We start from the raw sequence: 14,668 nt of genomic DNA, 5'->3' as shown, positions 1-14,668 counted from the left end.
TATAATGGTTGCTGAGCCAATATACAGATATTCATTTTTGCTTTCTGGTATATTGGAGTAGACTGAGGGAAATACCTGAAATCTGTAATCCAGCTCCATGATCTCTGATAATGATTGTATAGCCTTTACCCTATGCCCTTGTGATTGTAAAAACCTTGTGACTAACCTTCACTTATACCCATTTATCCAGTTTTTTGACTTTAGTGTCTTGTGATCACTAAAGACAGCCCCTAATGTTTATTAATGAAGGGCCTTGGGTCAGCTCAGAATTTACCCACCTCAAGTCCAAAATTAACTTGATAACTGACATTGGTTCTTACCAAAATAATGTCAGTCCCACCTGACATGCACAGTAGCTTGGTAGTCACCTCTACCTCATTATAGTACTAAAAATCACACCCATCATTATATTAAGGCTGCTATTGTCTTATATATGTTCTGTGAGTAAGCATGCAATCAATTTGTGTATGTGCGATAATTAGACCACCTCTAATTACATCATCTAGAACCACTGTGCCCCTTATCCTAAAACCTAAATTCTGATAAAACTGTCAGAATTGCTGCATTTCAGGGAGACAGGTTTTTGGACCACTAGGCTGTCTGATCTCCTGCTTTGAGCCTAGCAAGAAACTCTTTCTCTCTTTGAAACCTGATGTCTCAAGAATTGGTCATTGAGCGCATTGGACAAAAAAATCTACTGCCTTTGTCTGGTAACATGTTCATGTGCCGGTGTTTAGGGTTTTTCACACTGCCTTGCTGCCTCCTTAATGCTGATGCTCTCTAACCATCTCAATAGGGCAGCCTCTGGTCCAACCTTGGATCTGAAGAGTCAGACTTCTCAGGCACAGGAGGTTGGAGTATTTCTTGGCATGTCATACCACTGCATGCTTTCTGTCCCCTGAAACCCCTTCATTAGCAGTCAAGTCCAGGACCTTGAGGTCAGCTCTCAGTGCCTCAGTTCCCACAATCCTCCATCCCAAGTCATTTTGCTGCCTACCAGATTCTGCTGGTGACCTTTAGAAGCAATATCATTCATGAGGACTAGGTTCTGATAGAATCCCAGCTCTGTCAGTTCTCTACCTGATGTCCCAGACTTCTTCTAAAATAGGTGTCCTGTTCTTAACCCTAGTGGAGGGCTGGTTCTTCTAGAACACCACCGTGCTCCACCCAGCACTCTGTCCTTGGAATAAGTTATAAAGTCAAGTACAGTAGTTAACACCTTGGACCCTGGAGCTATGACAACTGAGTTGGACCCTGCTCAGCTCCTTCCTCCTGTGTGACCTTTGTGAGTTAGTTAAGGTCTCTGCCACAGTTTCCTTGTTTGTTAAAGGGATGATCATAGTGCCTCCCTCACAAGTTTGTTGTGAGATTTAAATAAAGATATTTAGCATATGTAGGTATTCAATAAATGTTAGGAAAAGATCATTTCAAGAAGAGGTATCAAATTTAATAGCAGAAAGGAACTTCCGTGACACTTGAGGAACATGAGCTGGTTGAGGGATAATAAATGATTCATTATTATTAGAGAGAAAAGCCCTGAAAATGTAACTTCTCAGTTATTATTTACTGGGATTGGAATTACAATTCTGTTCAATAGAGGCTCTCTGTAAGTACATGGGATAGTTATTTTTAAATGAAATATTAAACAATTAATTTGAACAATTAAAATCTCCTGACCATGATTTAAACCTTTCTTTACTAGCTCTCCAGTTACTCTATGATGTTCCAAGTTACATCAGGGTCATTATTATGAATAGTTTCACCAAGTGCCTTCTTTTACACATGACATGTGGTCAATAAGTGTTTGTTGGTAAAGTAGATAGATATGAATGGACATCAATAATCATTCTATTATTGTAGATGGGTAAAGTGCTAGTAAAGAGAATGTCAGATATTTCATTGCCCAGAATATTACCGTGATAAACCCTTTGATCCTGAAGAACAAGAGTTCTTTAGAGTTGGTGAAGTGATTGCTTGGCATCACACAGCTAAGAGATGGCAAAGCAAGGTAAGAGCCTTAGTACATTTAGGTCCAGAGTAGAGCTGTCAGATAAAATACAGATGCCAGTTAAATTTAAATTTCAGATGAACAATGGATTTTTAAGTATATTGAATAGCATATACTTATGCTAAAAAATAACTGCTTATTTGAAATTCAAATTTAACTGAGCATAAGTATTTTTATTTACTAACTCTGGAAGTCCTACTCCAAAGTCCGGTTCTGCTCTACGTCTCTCTTTGTGGCCCGATATGATCTCCAGGTGCTTTCAGGCATATTGGGCAGCTCCTTTGGGAGATCTCGTGCCTCCTGCTGACCCCAATGACTGGGCAAAATCCACTCTAGGGTACACTCTTCTCCAGTCTCCTTCATCCTGAGTCAGCTCTTCTGTGACCTTTCCCTTTCAAATTCTAGTCCTGCAATTTCAGTTGCCACAAGGATGGCTCCCTGTCACCTCAAACTCTTCTCGTTTTTAAACAAATCCGATCTTCCTACAACTTTTTCCTCCTCTGACTTCCCTATTTTTAAAACTCAAGAATCAATTTCCCAACTATCCAGACTTGTCAAACCATGAAAAAATTGCAGTCTCTCCTCCCCAACTCCTCACTGCAGCCACATCTAACCAATCACGTCATCCTATTGTTCTCTTTTTCTAAACATTTCCTGAGCCTGTCCTTTATGCTGGCAAGGCACAGAGTCTAGAGCAGGCTTGCATCACCACATTTCAGACCAGTATAATCCACCTCCTGTCAGGCTCTGACCCTCTATGCACGCCCAGGTTAATGTTGCTAGAATACCTGATTTTTTGATGAAAGAAAGACAAGTGGTCCAATAGAAAAATGAACAATGTTTACACACAAGCAACTGACAGCAGAGAAATTACAAATGACTGAGAAACATAAGAAAAGATGCTCACAGCCACTAATGGTTCAGGGAAATGCAAAGTAAACTAATGATGAGATCTGACTTTATACCCTTGATGTTGAAAAAGAAATGAAAAGAACAATAGCAGCCATAGTTGAGAAGGATGTCGGAAAAAGGCTACTTTTATATATAACATGTAGAAATATGAATGAATAGTTTTTGGAAAACAGTCTAGCATAGTGAATCAAAATTAAGAACACGTGCTTTAACCCAGCAATACCGCTCCTAAACACATATGTACAAGGATATTTGCTGCAGTAACTTTGGGATAGAAAAAGAAAAGAAACTAACACAAAAATCCTTAAGGAAAAAGTAAGTACTTATAAATAAGGGAGTGTTTGAATAATCTGTGATATATCCACCCCACAGAACATCATGTAGCTATTAGAATAACTTAGTGCTACAGAAGTTCCAAGAGAAATTTTCATGGGTGAGAAAAGATGCAGTAACGTGTATATATGATCCCGTTTTTAAATAGTGAACCAACGCATTTAAGTTTGCATATGTGTATATATAAATACATATATAAGTATATATATAATTTCCTGAATATAAAAACATGGAAGGGTATAATATGTATGTGTGAGTGTGTATGCGTGTGTGTGTGTGTATATATATAAATATATATATAAATTTCACAAACATCAAAACCACAGAAAGGTCCATCATACAAACTTGTTTACATGAGCTACCTTGGGAGGGGCATGGTGGGGTCTGATGTGAGTTGCCAGAGGGAGCAGTTGCAGAATGTTAGTTTATGTCTCCTGCTATAATTGTTAATGCTCCCTCATTGACTATTAAATAATAATAAATATTTAGACTCTTTGGGCTTACCTTCATCTGTTTTCCTGGCCTTGTATAGCAGGTCTCCTGTAAGAATTTTCTATCCCAAACTGTCTTTCTACTGGTCCCTCTATTCACCTTGGGTTCTCTCCTGCCCCCACCTGCCACCTAACGCTCATATTTATCCACAATATCTTTTCCCTTCCCTAAAGAACCTTTCAAATTTCACTTGCCTTGTGAAAAGTTTCCTATTCACTCTGGTCTCCCTTTCTGTAATAGTGATAGATCAGTTTTCACAGTGACTTTCCTTTCCCCATCCTGCCTGATCAGCCCATCAGCTTGCCTGCACAGAAAGCATTCCATTTCATCTCCCAGTATCACATGTCTGGTGAGAAGCAGGCAGAATTGCCAACCCTGTTTTTCCTACTCAGGTTTTTTTTTTCCTACTCAGATTTAAATCCAGCTTTCTAAGACCAAAATCAGTGTTCTTTTCATTAAACCACATGCTAAAATTTTATTCTTTTGCATACGAAAAAAATGCTATCTGTTGCCCTGTTTGTCTGAGCCTGGCATTACTTTATTGCAGGACTTCCCTGTCTGCCCCTGTTTTCCTGGACTCATCAACTTTCCTTTCCTCAGCTGTGTAGTGCAGGTAGTTTTCTACAGCTTCTGTGACTCTGGAGTCAGACAAGGAAAGGACAGACTGTTGCCATTAGTGAACACCTGCCTTTCCTAGGTCCTGGGCTCAGCATATTATATACAACTATGCAGTGTTTCATGATTAGCTCTTTACAGGTAAGGCTTGAAAAGGTGAGGCAAATTGCTCCAGGTCAGGTGGCTGGTTAGTGGCAAAGCTAGGACTCTTAACTTCCAAAGCCTTTGTTTCTTCCATGACTTTCTGCTGGGTAGAGCTGGCTTTGGCCTCATAATCAGGAACTGGACCATTCAAACTAGCATGGAAGGAGGAGCCATATCCAAGCAGAAGGAGCAATGGTCTCTCAGGCCTTGGCCAATACATAGTCACAGCTGGCAGAAGTCCATACAAGGGCAAGGGTGGGAGCAAGAAGCCTGGGAATCATTCAGGGATGTCTTCCTTTAACTCTAAAGGTGGTGTCCTCAGCAAGTGGCTCAAGATGCACTTGACAATTCTTGTACGTATTTACCACCTATCTCTGATCCTCCTTTATGCCTAAATCTCAACACAATCAAAGCCCCAGTGCCTTGCTGGATTATTTCCTAACTGATTTCATCCCAAGTCTAGAAACCTGCCCAGAGTGACAGTTAACTTATTAGTTTGTATCTGGCCAGTGTTTCAGGTGTGTGGAAGATTGTCTGCTCGTCATTCATGCAAATGAGCAAAAATAATACACACACACCCCCCATCTAAAAGGAATACATCTTGATTTATTTGGAGGGCACCTGAATTTAACTCCACCTGGAATTTCAGAAGACAACATGGGCTGGTCCACTCAGGTTTCCTTTCACTCTACCAATCAGTATGTATCTGTGAGCTGTGGTATTCACACATATCCTGCATGCTTCCAGCAGAGATCAAAGGGAGAGTCAAAAGAGGCAGAAATAGCAAAAATCCAATTCCACTGCCTTTGTGACTTGCAGTCATTTAGCATTTCATTTCCACAAATTTCCCAGTGCACGTACAGGAGTTGTATGTATCTAACTTTTGACTCTCAGCTGTCCATTGTCCTATTCCCTTCCTGAGTATCTGGAAGCCAAGTACTCATCAAAGTGGACATATGGGGGTGATAAGAAGTCAACTACATAACCTGGCCAAATTGTTTTAAATAATTTCTGACTCAAAATCAACCATTATCCCTTCCTTTTCACTGTCCTTCCTCCCTTCAGGAGTTCCTGCTTCCATTCTGACCTGATGAGGTCAAAATATCAGAACACTGCCCATCCTAACATGAGTCTTATCCATTTTTCCTTGAAGTATCAAAGAAGTCGATGCATGCTCAGAAACATTGTATATCAAGAGACTGGGTTCTCTGGTCCTCATTTGAACTTTCCGCAGTTCCTGCAACACTAGCTTAAAGTTCAGTCAGTTTGATGTTATAACTTTGAGTTTGGCGTTTAAGGTGCTGTGAAATAAACATCAATACATTGCTGGCTCTTGTTTCATTTGAACTATTTAGCCCTCTAGGGCAGACTCGGGCAAATCCAGAAATTTGAGTTTCACTGATTACTGAACTTTAAAGAAGAACTGAAGTTATGGATTAAGGGAGTCTGACTTTCAAAACCTGCTTCAGACTTAAAGGAAACAGCTCTGGCTCTTCATCAGCATTTCCTGAGCCTTCTCTGGTTAAAAGTTGGCCCCATTGGAAGTCAGTCTACAGCCTGTCTCTATTCTTCCAGAATTATAGGTTGCCATGGTTACAGTGGCTTCTGGAAATGAACTTCATAATTGCTGCATATTGCATATAAACAGCTGGATTCCCTCTTTCAATTTCACTCTGAAACAATGAAGGCCCAAGTAAATGGCCTTATATTTGAATCATTGACATGGTAAAGACCATTATACCAGAAGTGAAGCATCACCGCATAGGGGAACTTGAAGAGATGATAAAGTGAGATTCCCCAGGCTCTATATATGTTAGATGAATGTAAAATGCATATGTGTGATTCCACATATGCAGAATCGGAATACCTGTAAAAGCTGAAAGTATCCTTCCTTTTAAAGACCTATTAATCCACTTCCTGTTACACAGTGTGAAACAGAAACCCAGAGATTGAGAGTTTTTGATGCAAGGTCACACAGCAAGGCAGGCGCAGACTGGGATTTGCAGAACACCTTGCTACAATAGATACTGCTGTGGTCTGAGACTCAGAAACTGGACTTGAGTTCTGGCTCTGTGTGACCTCCAAGTGTCATTTAGTCTAGACTTGTTCTATTGTCCATAAATTGAGAAAGTTGGTTAGAAAGTTTATCAGTGCACTGGTACATATTCCTGGCAGCAGTCTCTTTTTATATTAGTAGTGGTTGCTGAGGTACCATGATTAGTGGCTCTGTGTACCCCAAAAGTCCTGCTATTCTGGCTTTCCATGGGCTCTTTAAGATTCCCACACTGTACTCCCCATTAGGGAAACACATTGAATGTGATTGTTAAAATGCGACTGCTATGAGAAAGATGAGATAGTAATGGTTGTTAATACACCACTAAAGATTAGTTGATCAAATTAATCACGTCATGTAGTGTTGAGGATACAAGACATGAAAGGGAAATGAGGACTGGGTTTCTTTTGGAGGGAAAGGTTGCTTTAAGGGTACAAATTTCCCGGGGATTTACAGGGGAACCCAGTGAGGGTTCACCTGTTTGATAGAATAGTAGTAGGAGGATGGCACAGAGAGAGTGCAGGAAGGGACTGAGAATATTTCACAATATATGGGTTGCCCTGACTTTCCATCTGTTTGTGTATTTGCCTCTTTTTATGAGAAAGCCTCACAATGCTCCTTGCGAGGAAAGTTACACAGAGAATAATAATGCTGCTAAGGTAGTAATTTAAAAAATAAAATAAGACCGATTGACCACACACAGCTCTTAATAGAGAACTATTTCTCTGTCCTATCTAGAGCTTACACCGTAACATCCCAGTTCAGGAAGTAAAATCTCAGAGGCAGCCTCCATCCCTCTCCAGAGCTGAGCATCTAGTCCTTTGTCTCTGCCCAGAGAGGTACCGTCTTCCGTAAGCGGAGTCTACTAAGAAATACAGGTTCTCTCCCTCCTTGTTGGAACTGGACCTTTCTTTTGGGGCAGGAACTGGCCATTGTTTACCAGGCCAGATGAACATATAAATATGCACTGACCTTCTGGGTGTTTTTTTCCCGATATAGAGTCCTACAGTTTAGTTTACTGTCTTTTAAGAAACAAAGAAAACTAATTACCAAAACTCTTTTCAGGAAGACTGTCAGGAGCCCTTCTTCCTCTCCTTAATTGGAAACCAGTCCTCCTGGTAATGCGTAGACATTTTGGTATAACCTGATCTGTTCCTGACCCCTCACAAATCTTGCCTAGTTGCTTGTACACAGAGAGGACCTTCCTGGATTCTTATTTGCTGTAAGTCTTATTCCCTGAATTTATTCTCATCTTTCCTCCTCGACATATTATTTTTTTCCCTGTCACTAATAATATCATTCTCACCATCCACCTCCTCCCCACCTCAAATATCATCACTCATCCTGTACAAATAAATGCTTCTTCATGCTTCTAGGTGTGGCATGTTCTATCTCCTTCTTGAACAATGTCTCCACTAAAACACAAGATGCTCTTTAAGGGGAGCGACTGGCCCTTTGCATTTTGGTTTTGCTCCAAATGACCCAGGACTACAAAGATATTTATTGATCTTTTGATATTTTGATACAAATCATTCATTCAACATTTTAAATATTGAATATCTACTACTACGGGTTAGGAATTTTTACAAACACTACCTCATTTCATCAGAGAGTCTTTGATTCAGGAGCAAAGATAAATCAAAAAGAGACATGAGGATGGAAGGATTTGTTCACAAGGGAATATGAGTTTCTACTGCTATTGACTTGAGATCCCTGACTTACTAATTCTCTCTGCATTTTTATTTCTATTCTCATGATGGGGAAAGCCAGAGACCAATTTCTGGGCTGGGTGCAGGAGGAGAAGGGTGCGTTAGAAAGGCTAAAATAAGTTTTTCTGGCCTCTACTTCCAAGGGGGTATGCTAAAGAGTAGGGAGATGTATGAGTGTAGTGCCTCTGACTAAAACTGTTTGCACAGTTCCTTTTAGGAAATTAGAGCTTGTCTCTGTTCAGAGACATGTCAGAACATTGCTGAATGTGGGAGAGAGGGATGGCGTTGAGACAGAACTTTCTGTGGAAGAACTCTCTATTTCCTTGCCTTACAGAATCTGTATCCACTCACCTGGGGCTGTCATTCTTACTTCATGCCTTTAAGAGCAAACGCCGCCAGCACAGTGACATTTTAATAATAATACTTTGTACTTATACAGCACCTGTCAGCCAATGATCTCAAAGTACTTCCCCTGAGATTAACTCATTAATCCTTACAAGGATAAGTGACTTTCCCAAGGTCACAACACGGTGAATGTCAGAGGCTGGTAAGAGCCTGGAGTTCCCCCACTCACATCCAGGCTCTGAAGACTGTCCATCTGCCTGTCCACCCCAGAGGTGCCCCTGATACACACAGATTCATAAAACCAATGTAAGTTTGTAATTGCATGCTTGCAGTCTTCCACAGAAATCCTTTCAGTCCATCAGTCCAGTAGTCAGACATCTCTGTTTAGAACCTACCTCCCTCCAATGGAAAATTCCCTGGCAGGGGCAGGAGGTGATGGCCAGCAGGGCCCTCCCCTCCAGGAATATAGCACCTGTGTCTTGGATATGTTGGTGAGCTGCACATGGCCTAATCCTCACCGAGGAAGCAGGCAGGGCATGGTACCTCCAAGTAGCTCTGCCCAACAAGGCACATTATGGGCAGGCTGGCTAAGGGCAGGCTGAGCACTCAGACGTGGCCGCATTATCTGTTTACGGTGAGGTAACAGCTAGTGCCAGGGAACAAAGCTGGCACGGAAGGGATGCCCACAGGTGGTGAAGTCCCAGAAACAGGGCTTTGACAGCTGCTGAAGCTTGCACATGGGGCCAGCCTTTCAGAGGGGTATATTCCTAGACAGCTCAGCCTGGCCACTGATCTGGGTTTCCCAGGCTGGACCTGAGACCGAAACAATGCCTGGATTATGAAGTGGGCGCCCCAAACCAAGACTCACCCATAAGATTTTGACTGAAGCCTATTTGAAGGAATTGGAAGATACTGCACTTTGAATTAAAAAATCCAAATAACTTCAAAACCAGTCCCTGTGGGGGTAGAGTGGGAAGGACCTGGAGAGCTGCTGGTTTAACCTGCGGTTGATAGTTAGGATTATGGTTGCAGAAAACCTAACTGAAAACATTGCAGACATTATCTTTTAGGTCAGTTTAATGGGGAAGGCCATTACTGCATGGAGCAGCTTCTATCTTCTATCATTGGGGACTGGCTCAAGAACAAATGCAGGATAGAATCTTTGGGTGGGTTAGGAGGGGAAGAGAGAGGCAGGGGAGAGTCACTCTTAGTCCGTTGGCTATGCAGACTATATGTCCTTGAAGAAGTAATTAATAATACAAAGGTGTCCAAAAAGTCATGCTTACAAAATAGACTAAAAGATTTCAGAAGAGATAAAAGTCAACCGGTGCTAGTGGTATCAGAAAAGCTTCATGAATTGAGTAACATTTGAACAATGCCCTGAGGGTGGTTTGGCTGTATTAGAGAGAGAGTATTTTATAGTGAGAACATAATAATAAATGCTATGTATGGAAGCCCTACTATGTGTCAGATACTCTTTATTCCTTAGCTCCCACAAATAGCTTAAAAACAAAGAAGCTATCATCCCCAGCTTAAAATGGAGGAAAAAGGCTCAAAAAAAAGGTGAAATAAAAACTACAGTGCAAGTAAGCAGCACAAACAGTACTCAGAATTGTTGGTCCGATACCTGTCCATGTTTGTTCTTTACATCATACCTTCTCTCTCTTACTTTGCAATGCTGCACTAAAGTAGGAGAAATGCAAGTTGTAGGGAGATGGTGAGGTGTTCCCTACTAGCAATGTTGCCTCCTCAGGGACATATAGGAGAATAAAAGTAACGAAGTTGGAGGTGGAATCTGAAGCCCTATGGCACATCGCCTTGAATGTCTAGCCAAGGCATTTGGATTCTGTCCAACAAATTCAGCTCACAGGGATTCCCAAGAGTGGGGCAGTGGCTGTGGAGGCAGAAGCCTAGCAAGGAGGTTATTGTAATTGTTCAGGCCTGGGGTGGTAGTGGTCTGACACCCAAGTACCTATGGTATAGAAAAGATGGATGTAGGAATAAGTGTAAAAGAACAGTTGAGGTTAGATTGTAACTGTCAGGAATTACCCTTTCAGACCAAACCAGGACCTACAGTCACGAGCACCTTGAGAAGCCTGATCCAGTCCTTACAGAGAACAAAGCAGTCTGAATAGAGGATGATCAGTTTTCCTCTTGAGGAAGGCACATCGAGGAGCCAGGACCCTGCACCTCCTTCGGTCATCCTCACAGGACCCATCTTGTGGTCATGGATCACTGCCCTTATCCAACCACAGTCTTTCCTGCTTTTACCTAAATATTCTTTTCCTCTAGTCAGAGGCTAGTTGTATGGGGGTTTTAATTTATTAATCACTGAGTTGTGATCCGGCAGTCAGAGACTGCGCAGAGAGAGGAACTTCTAGGGCTAAATAGCCTCAAGAAATCTGCATGTGCCTTGGGGGCTGGATCTTGCCAGACTGACCGTGGAGGGAAGGTAGAGCCTAGGCGTGTAACTCAGGGTAGGAAACAACCATCTGCTACTTGATCGCAAAGGGACCTGCAAATAATTGTCCTAATTCCACCTGGGTAAAGAGTCTGATTCTTTTCCATAGGATTGTTAACCTGCTTGTTTCTGTCCCCTCCCTCTTAGAAACAAGGGCAGTATCATGTAAAAGGAAACAGACACTTGCACACAGCTCTGCTCTGTTTTCTGTGGGTTACTGCAAAGGGGAAACAGTAGGAGCTCACAGACCAAGGTATGTGTACTGGGTGCTGGGTTACTCCTGCTCCAACTCTGTCCCGTCCCCTGCTCTACACACACACACACACACACACACACACACACACACACACACACACACACACACACACACACCACACATTTACCAGAAGTTTAAATGAAGTAGTTGACTACCATTTTCCAACCATGGTGGCTATGGCGACTCCATGCCAGCAAAGGCTCAAGCAAAGGATTCAAGATCAACTACTCTTTAGTGGTATATTGACAACCATTACTATCTCATCTTTCTCATAGCAGTTTCATTTTAACAATCACATTCAATGTGTTTCCCTAACAGGGAGTACAGTGTGGGAATCTTAAAGGGCCCATGGAAAGCCAGAATAGCAGGCCTTTTGGGGTACATAGAGCCACTAATCATGGTACCTCAGCAACCACTACTAATATAAAAAGAGACTGCTGCCAGGAATATGTACCAGTGCACTGATAACTTTCTAACCAACTTCCTCAATTTATGGACAATAGAACAAGTCTAGACTAAATGACACTTGGAGGTCACACAGAGCCAGAACTCAAGTCCAGTTTCTGAGTCTCAGACCACACACACACACACATTTACCAGAAGTTGAAATGAAGTAGTTGACTACCATTTTCCAACCATGATGGCTATAGCAACTCCGTGCCAGCAAAGGCTCAAGCAAAGGATTCAAGATAGAATTTAGGGATGGTGGCAGTGACACAACCAAAGAGCCATAGTGTTGGTGGAAGGGGCCAACCCAACCCCATAGCTATCCCTGGTCACAAGGTAGGGAACAGGTTCTGAGAAGAACATCTGAGGGAGTGAGAGGGATTCCTGCTCTCAGACACCCTCAAGTCTGAACCTGTGGCAGGGTGTATGCTTGTGTCCCAGTGGGGGTGCAGGAGGGACCCAAACTCTGGGTATTAAGGACTTAGCTTCATCAAGCAACATCAGGCATTACAAAAACTCAGAGTAAGCACTGCCAATGTATTGTAGTATATTGTATTAAGGAACTTTCTTATTATGGAATAAGGAACTCTGCTTTCTCTCTCCTATAGCCCCTGTCCCCACCTTCTCAGATAGCATTGACACATAGTGGAGCAACATAAATGTCCGATTGACTATCTTTTATATTTTAATGGGGGGAAGTTCTAGAAATAATAACTTCCCACAATATAAACTAACTCCTGTGGCCTATTATTAGCAAAAGTTGGGAATTTCAAGCAGTTCTTAAGCTATTGGAAGAAAGATTGAAGAGGCTATTTCTGTCCCTGCCCTCATAGGAGAGAAAACAAGGGCAATATCATATAAAGGGAAGCAGAAACTTGCCAGCTGCCCTGCTCTGCTCTGTTTTTTTCTGGGCTTCTGAAAGGGGGAAATAGTAGGCGCTCACAGGCCAAAGTATGTGAGCTTCCTGGAAGTTCATATCAGATCATAGGATGCCTGATGCCCAGCTTTTTGCCCATCTCCTTTCACTAAGGCAGTTTCCACTGAAGCTAACGGGCTGGTACCACAATGTGCCAGTGGCCTCATTACAAGTGAGAGGAGCTAAGCACTAGGAATCTTCCCAGCCTTCTGGGCCACAGGGGCACAGAGACCCATGATAGCAGAGCACACTGCACCCCCTGCTGGCTTTTATTGTATACTAATAGGGCCATCAGTCTGAAGGCTGTCTGTGCACAGAAACAGGATTTCTTTTTGTCTAGTTGGGACAGGCCATTGAAATTCCACCTGGTAGAAATGAGTATGTGTATTATAGGAGGAAGGGAAAGAATGAGAGGACACAGAGGAGAAAGGGAGGATGAGAGGGCCTGGGCAAAAACGAAAGATTCTGTGAGGGAAAAGTGGGAGAAATTCAGAGCTCTCTGTCTTAATGAAGTAGAAATAAACACGGGGCAGGGCAGTGGCGCGCCATGTGCTCCTCACTGCAGCGCACCAGAAGGAAGCTATCGCGTCAGGGCTGCATGCAGTGGGGGAGCCCATGGTTGCTGACTTGTGAGGAATGAGAAACTGACACTGCCCCCCCCCCCCTCCCGACTGTGTTTTTCCTTAGGGAAGAGTTGCCAATTATTGTGCTCCTTTCCTGATTTTACAGAAATGACTCCTAATCTAATTCTTCTAATCTAATGCAAAAGGTTTCCATGCTGCCTTTCAAGTACCTTTTTCCCATAGATGTGTCTGTTCCCAAGAGTGACTTTTCAGACACATTATCAAGTATGAGGAAAGAGAAAAAAAATAGGGAGAGAGGAAGAGAAGAAGGAGGAGGAGCAGGAGAAGGAGAAGGGAAGGGGATTGATGGGAAGGAAACTGATGGGAAGAGAAGGGTAGGGCAAGGAAGGGAAGGGAAGGGAAAGGAGGACGAGAGGAAGAGAAGAAGGGAAAAAAGCTGTCAGCCTAACTGATTACATGCTGGCTGCTAGACATTGTGCTGGTTTTACTCCTGGCAGTATTGTGTGGATGCCTACCTCATCCCTCACCTGCAAGCAGATGTCTACAGAGTGAGTTACAAAAACTCACCCATGGGTGAAGCTCCACAGACCCTGTCCTTCTCTTTCTCTCCAGTCCTCTCTGGCTCCCATATGGTGAAGCATGACGCACAAGGACAAGCCCCTTTGGTGCCCATTCATCCAGGTCTTGCATCTCTTCCCACAGCTGAGTAGGGGGCACTTAAAGCAGGAAGCTGGGACTGTGTTACCTCTTTTTTCTGTATACTTCATGCATAGCATTTTTCAGACTTGAGAACACAGTACAAATTTTCAGTACATATCTGTGGGTTAATCATTTCCTCTAATAACACAGAATTATTTTTAACAGACACGTACACTATCCAAGTTTTAGCTCTGTCATAAAAAGAAGTACCCTGTCCCATAGCCTTTGCCAAGATTGAAAAGTGTTCATTGACCTTGTAGCTTTTCACACTGATATCTCCTTTCTTGGATCAAATGCTGTAAGGCCATTTTGGCATTCGATGAAAGCTGGGAGATGAATACACTTCTAAAGTCACACGGTGCTGCAAGCTAGAGGAGCCACCTCCAGGAACCCTTCTGTCCTGATGAAAAATCCAAGAACTTTTTCTGTGAGTTCACATAGCCAGTCATCTGTATTTAAGATACCACATTCTATGTCCAACACTCACCATTATCAGCCTCCATGGGAATACAGAACCCAGGAAGGGAAGATTTAAAGGAATTAGTGAGAATGGCTAGAGACAGCCCTGGGACCTAAGTTCTGCCATCAGTCCAGCTGTATGACTATGGAGAAGCATCACTCCTTACCTGGGCCTCAGTTTCTGTCTGTAAAACATGGAGGTTGAACTAGGTAAAAATTAATAACTTCCGAAAAA

The sequence above is a fragment of the Tamandua tetradactyla genome, chromosome 18 (assembly GCF_023851605.1).
Source record: "Tamandua tetradactyla isolate mTamTet1 chromosome 18, mTamTet1.pri, whole genome shotgun sequence".
Classification (NCBI taxonomy): Eukaryota; Metazoa; Chordata; class Mammalia; order Pilosa; family Myrmecophagidae; genus Tamandua; species Tamandua tetradactyla.
The sequence above is the reverse complement of the archived record's forward strand: the minus strand, read 5'-3'. Positions refer to the sequence as shown.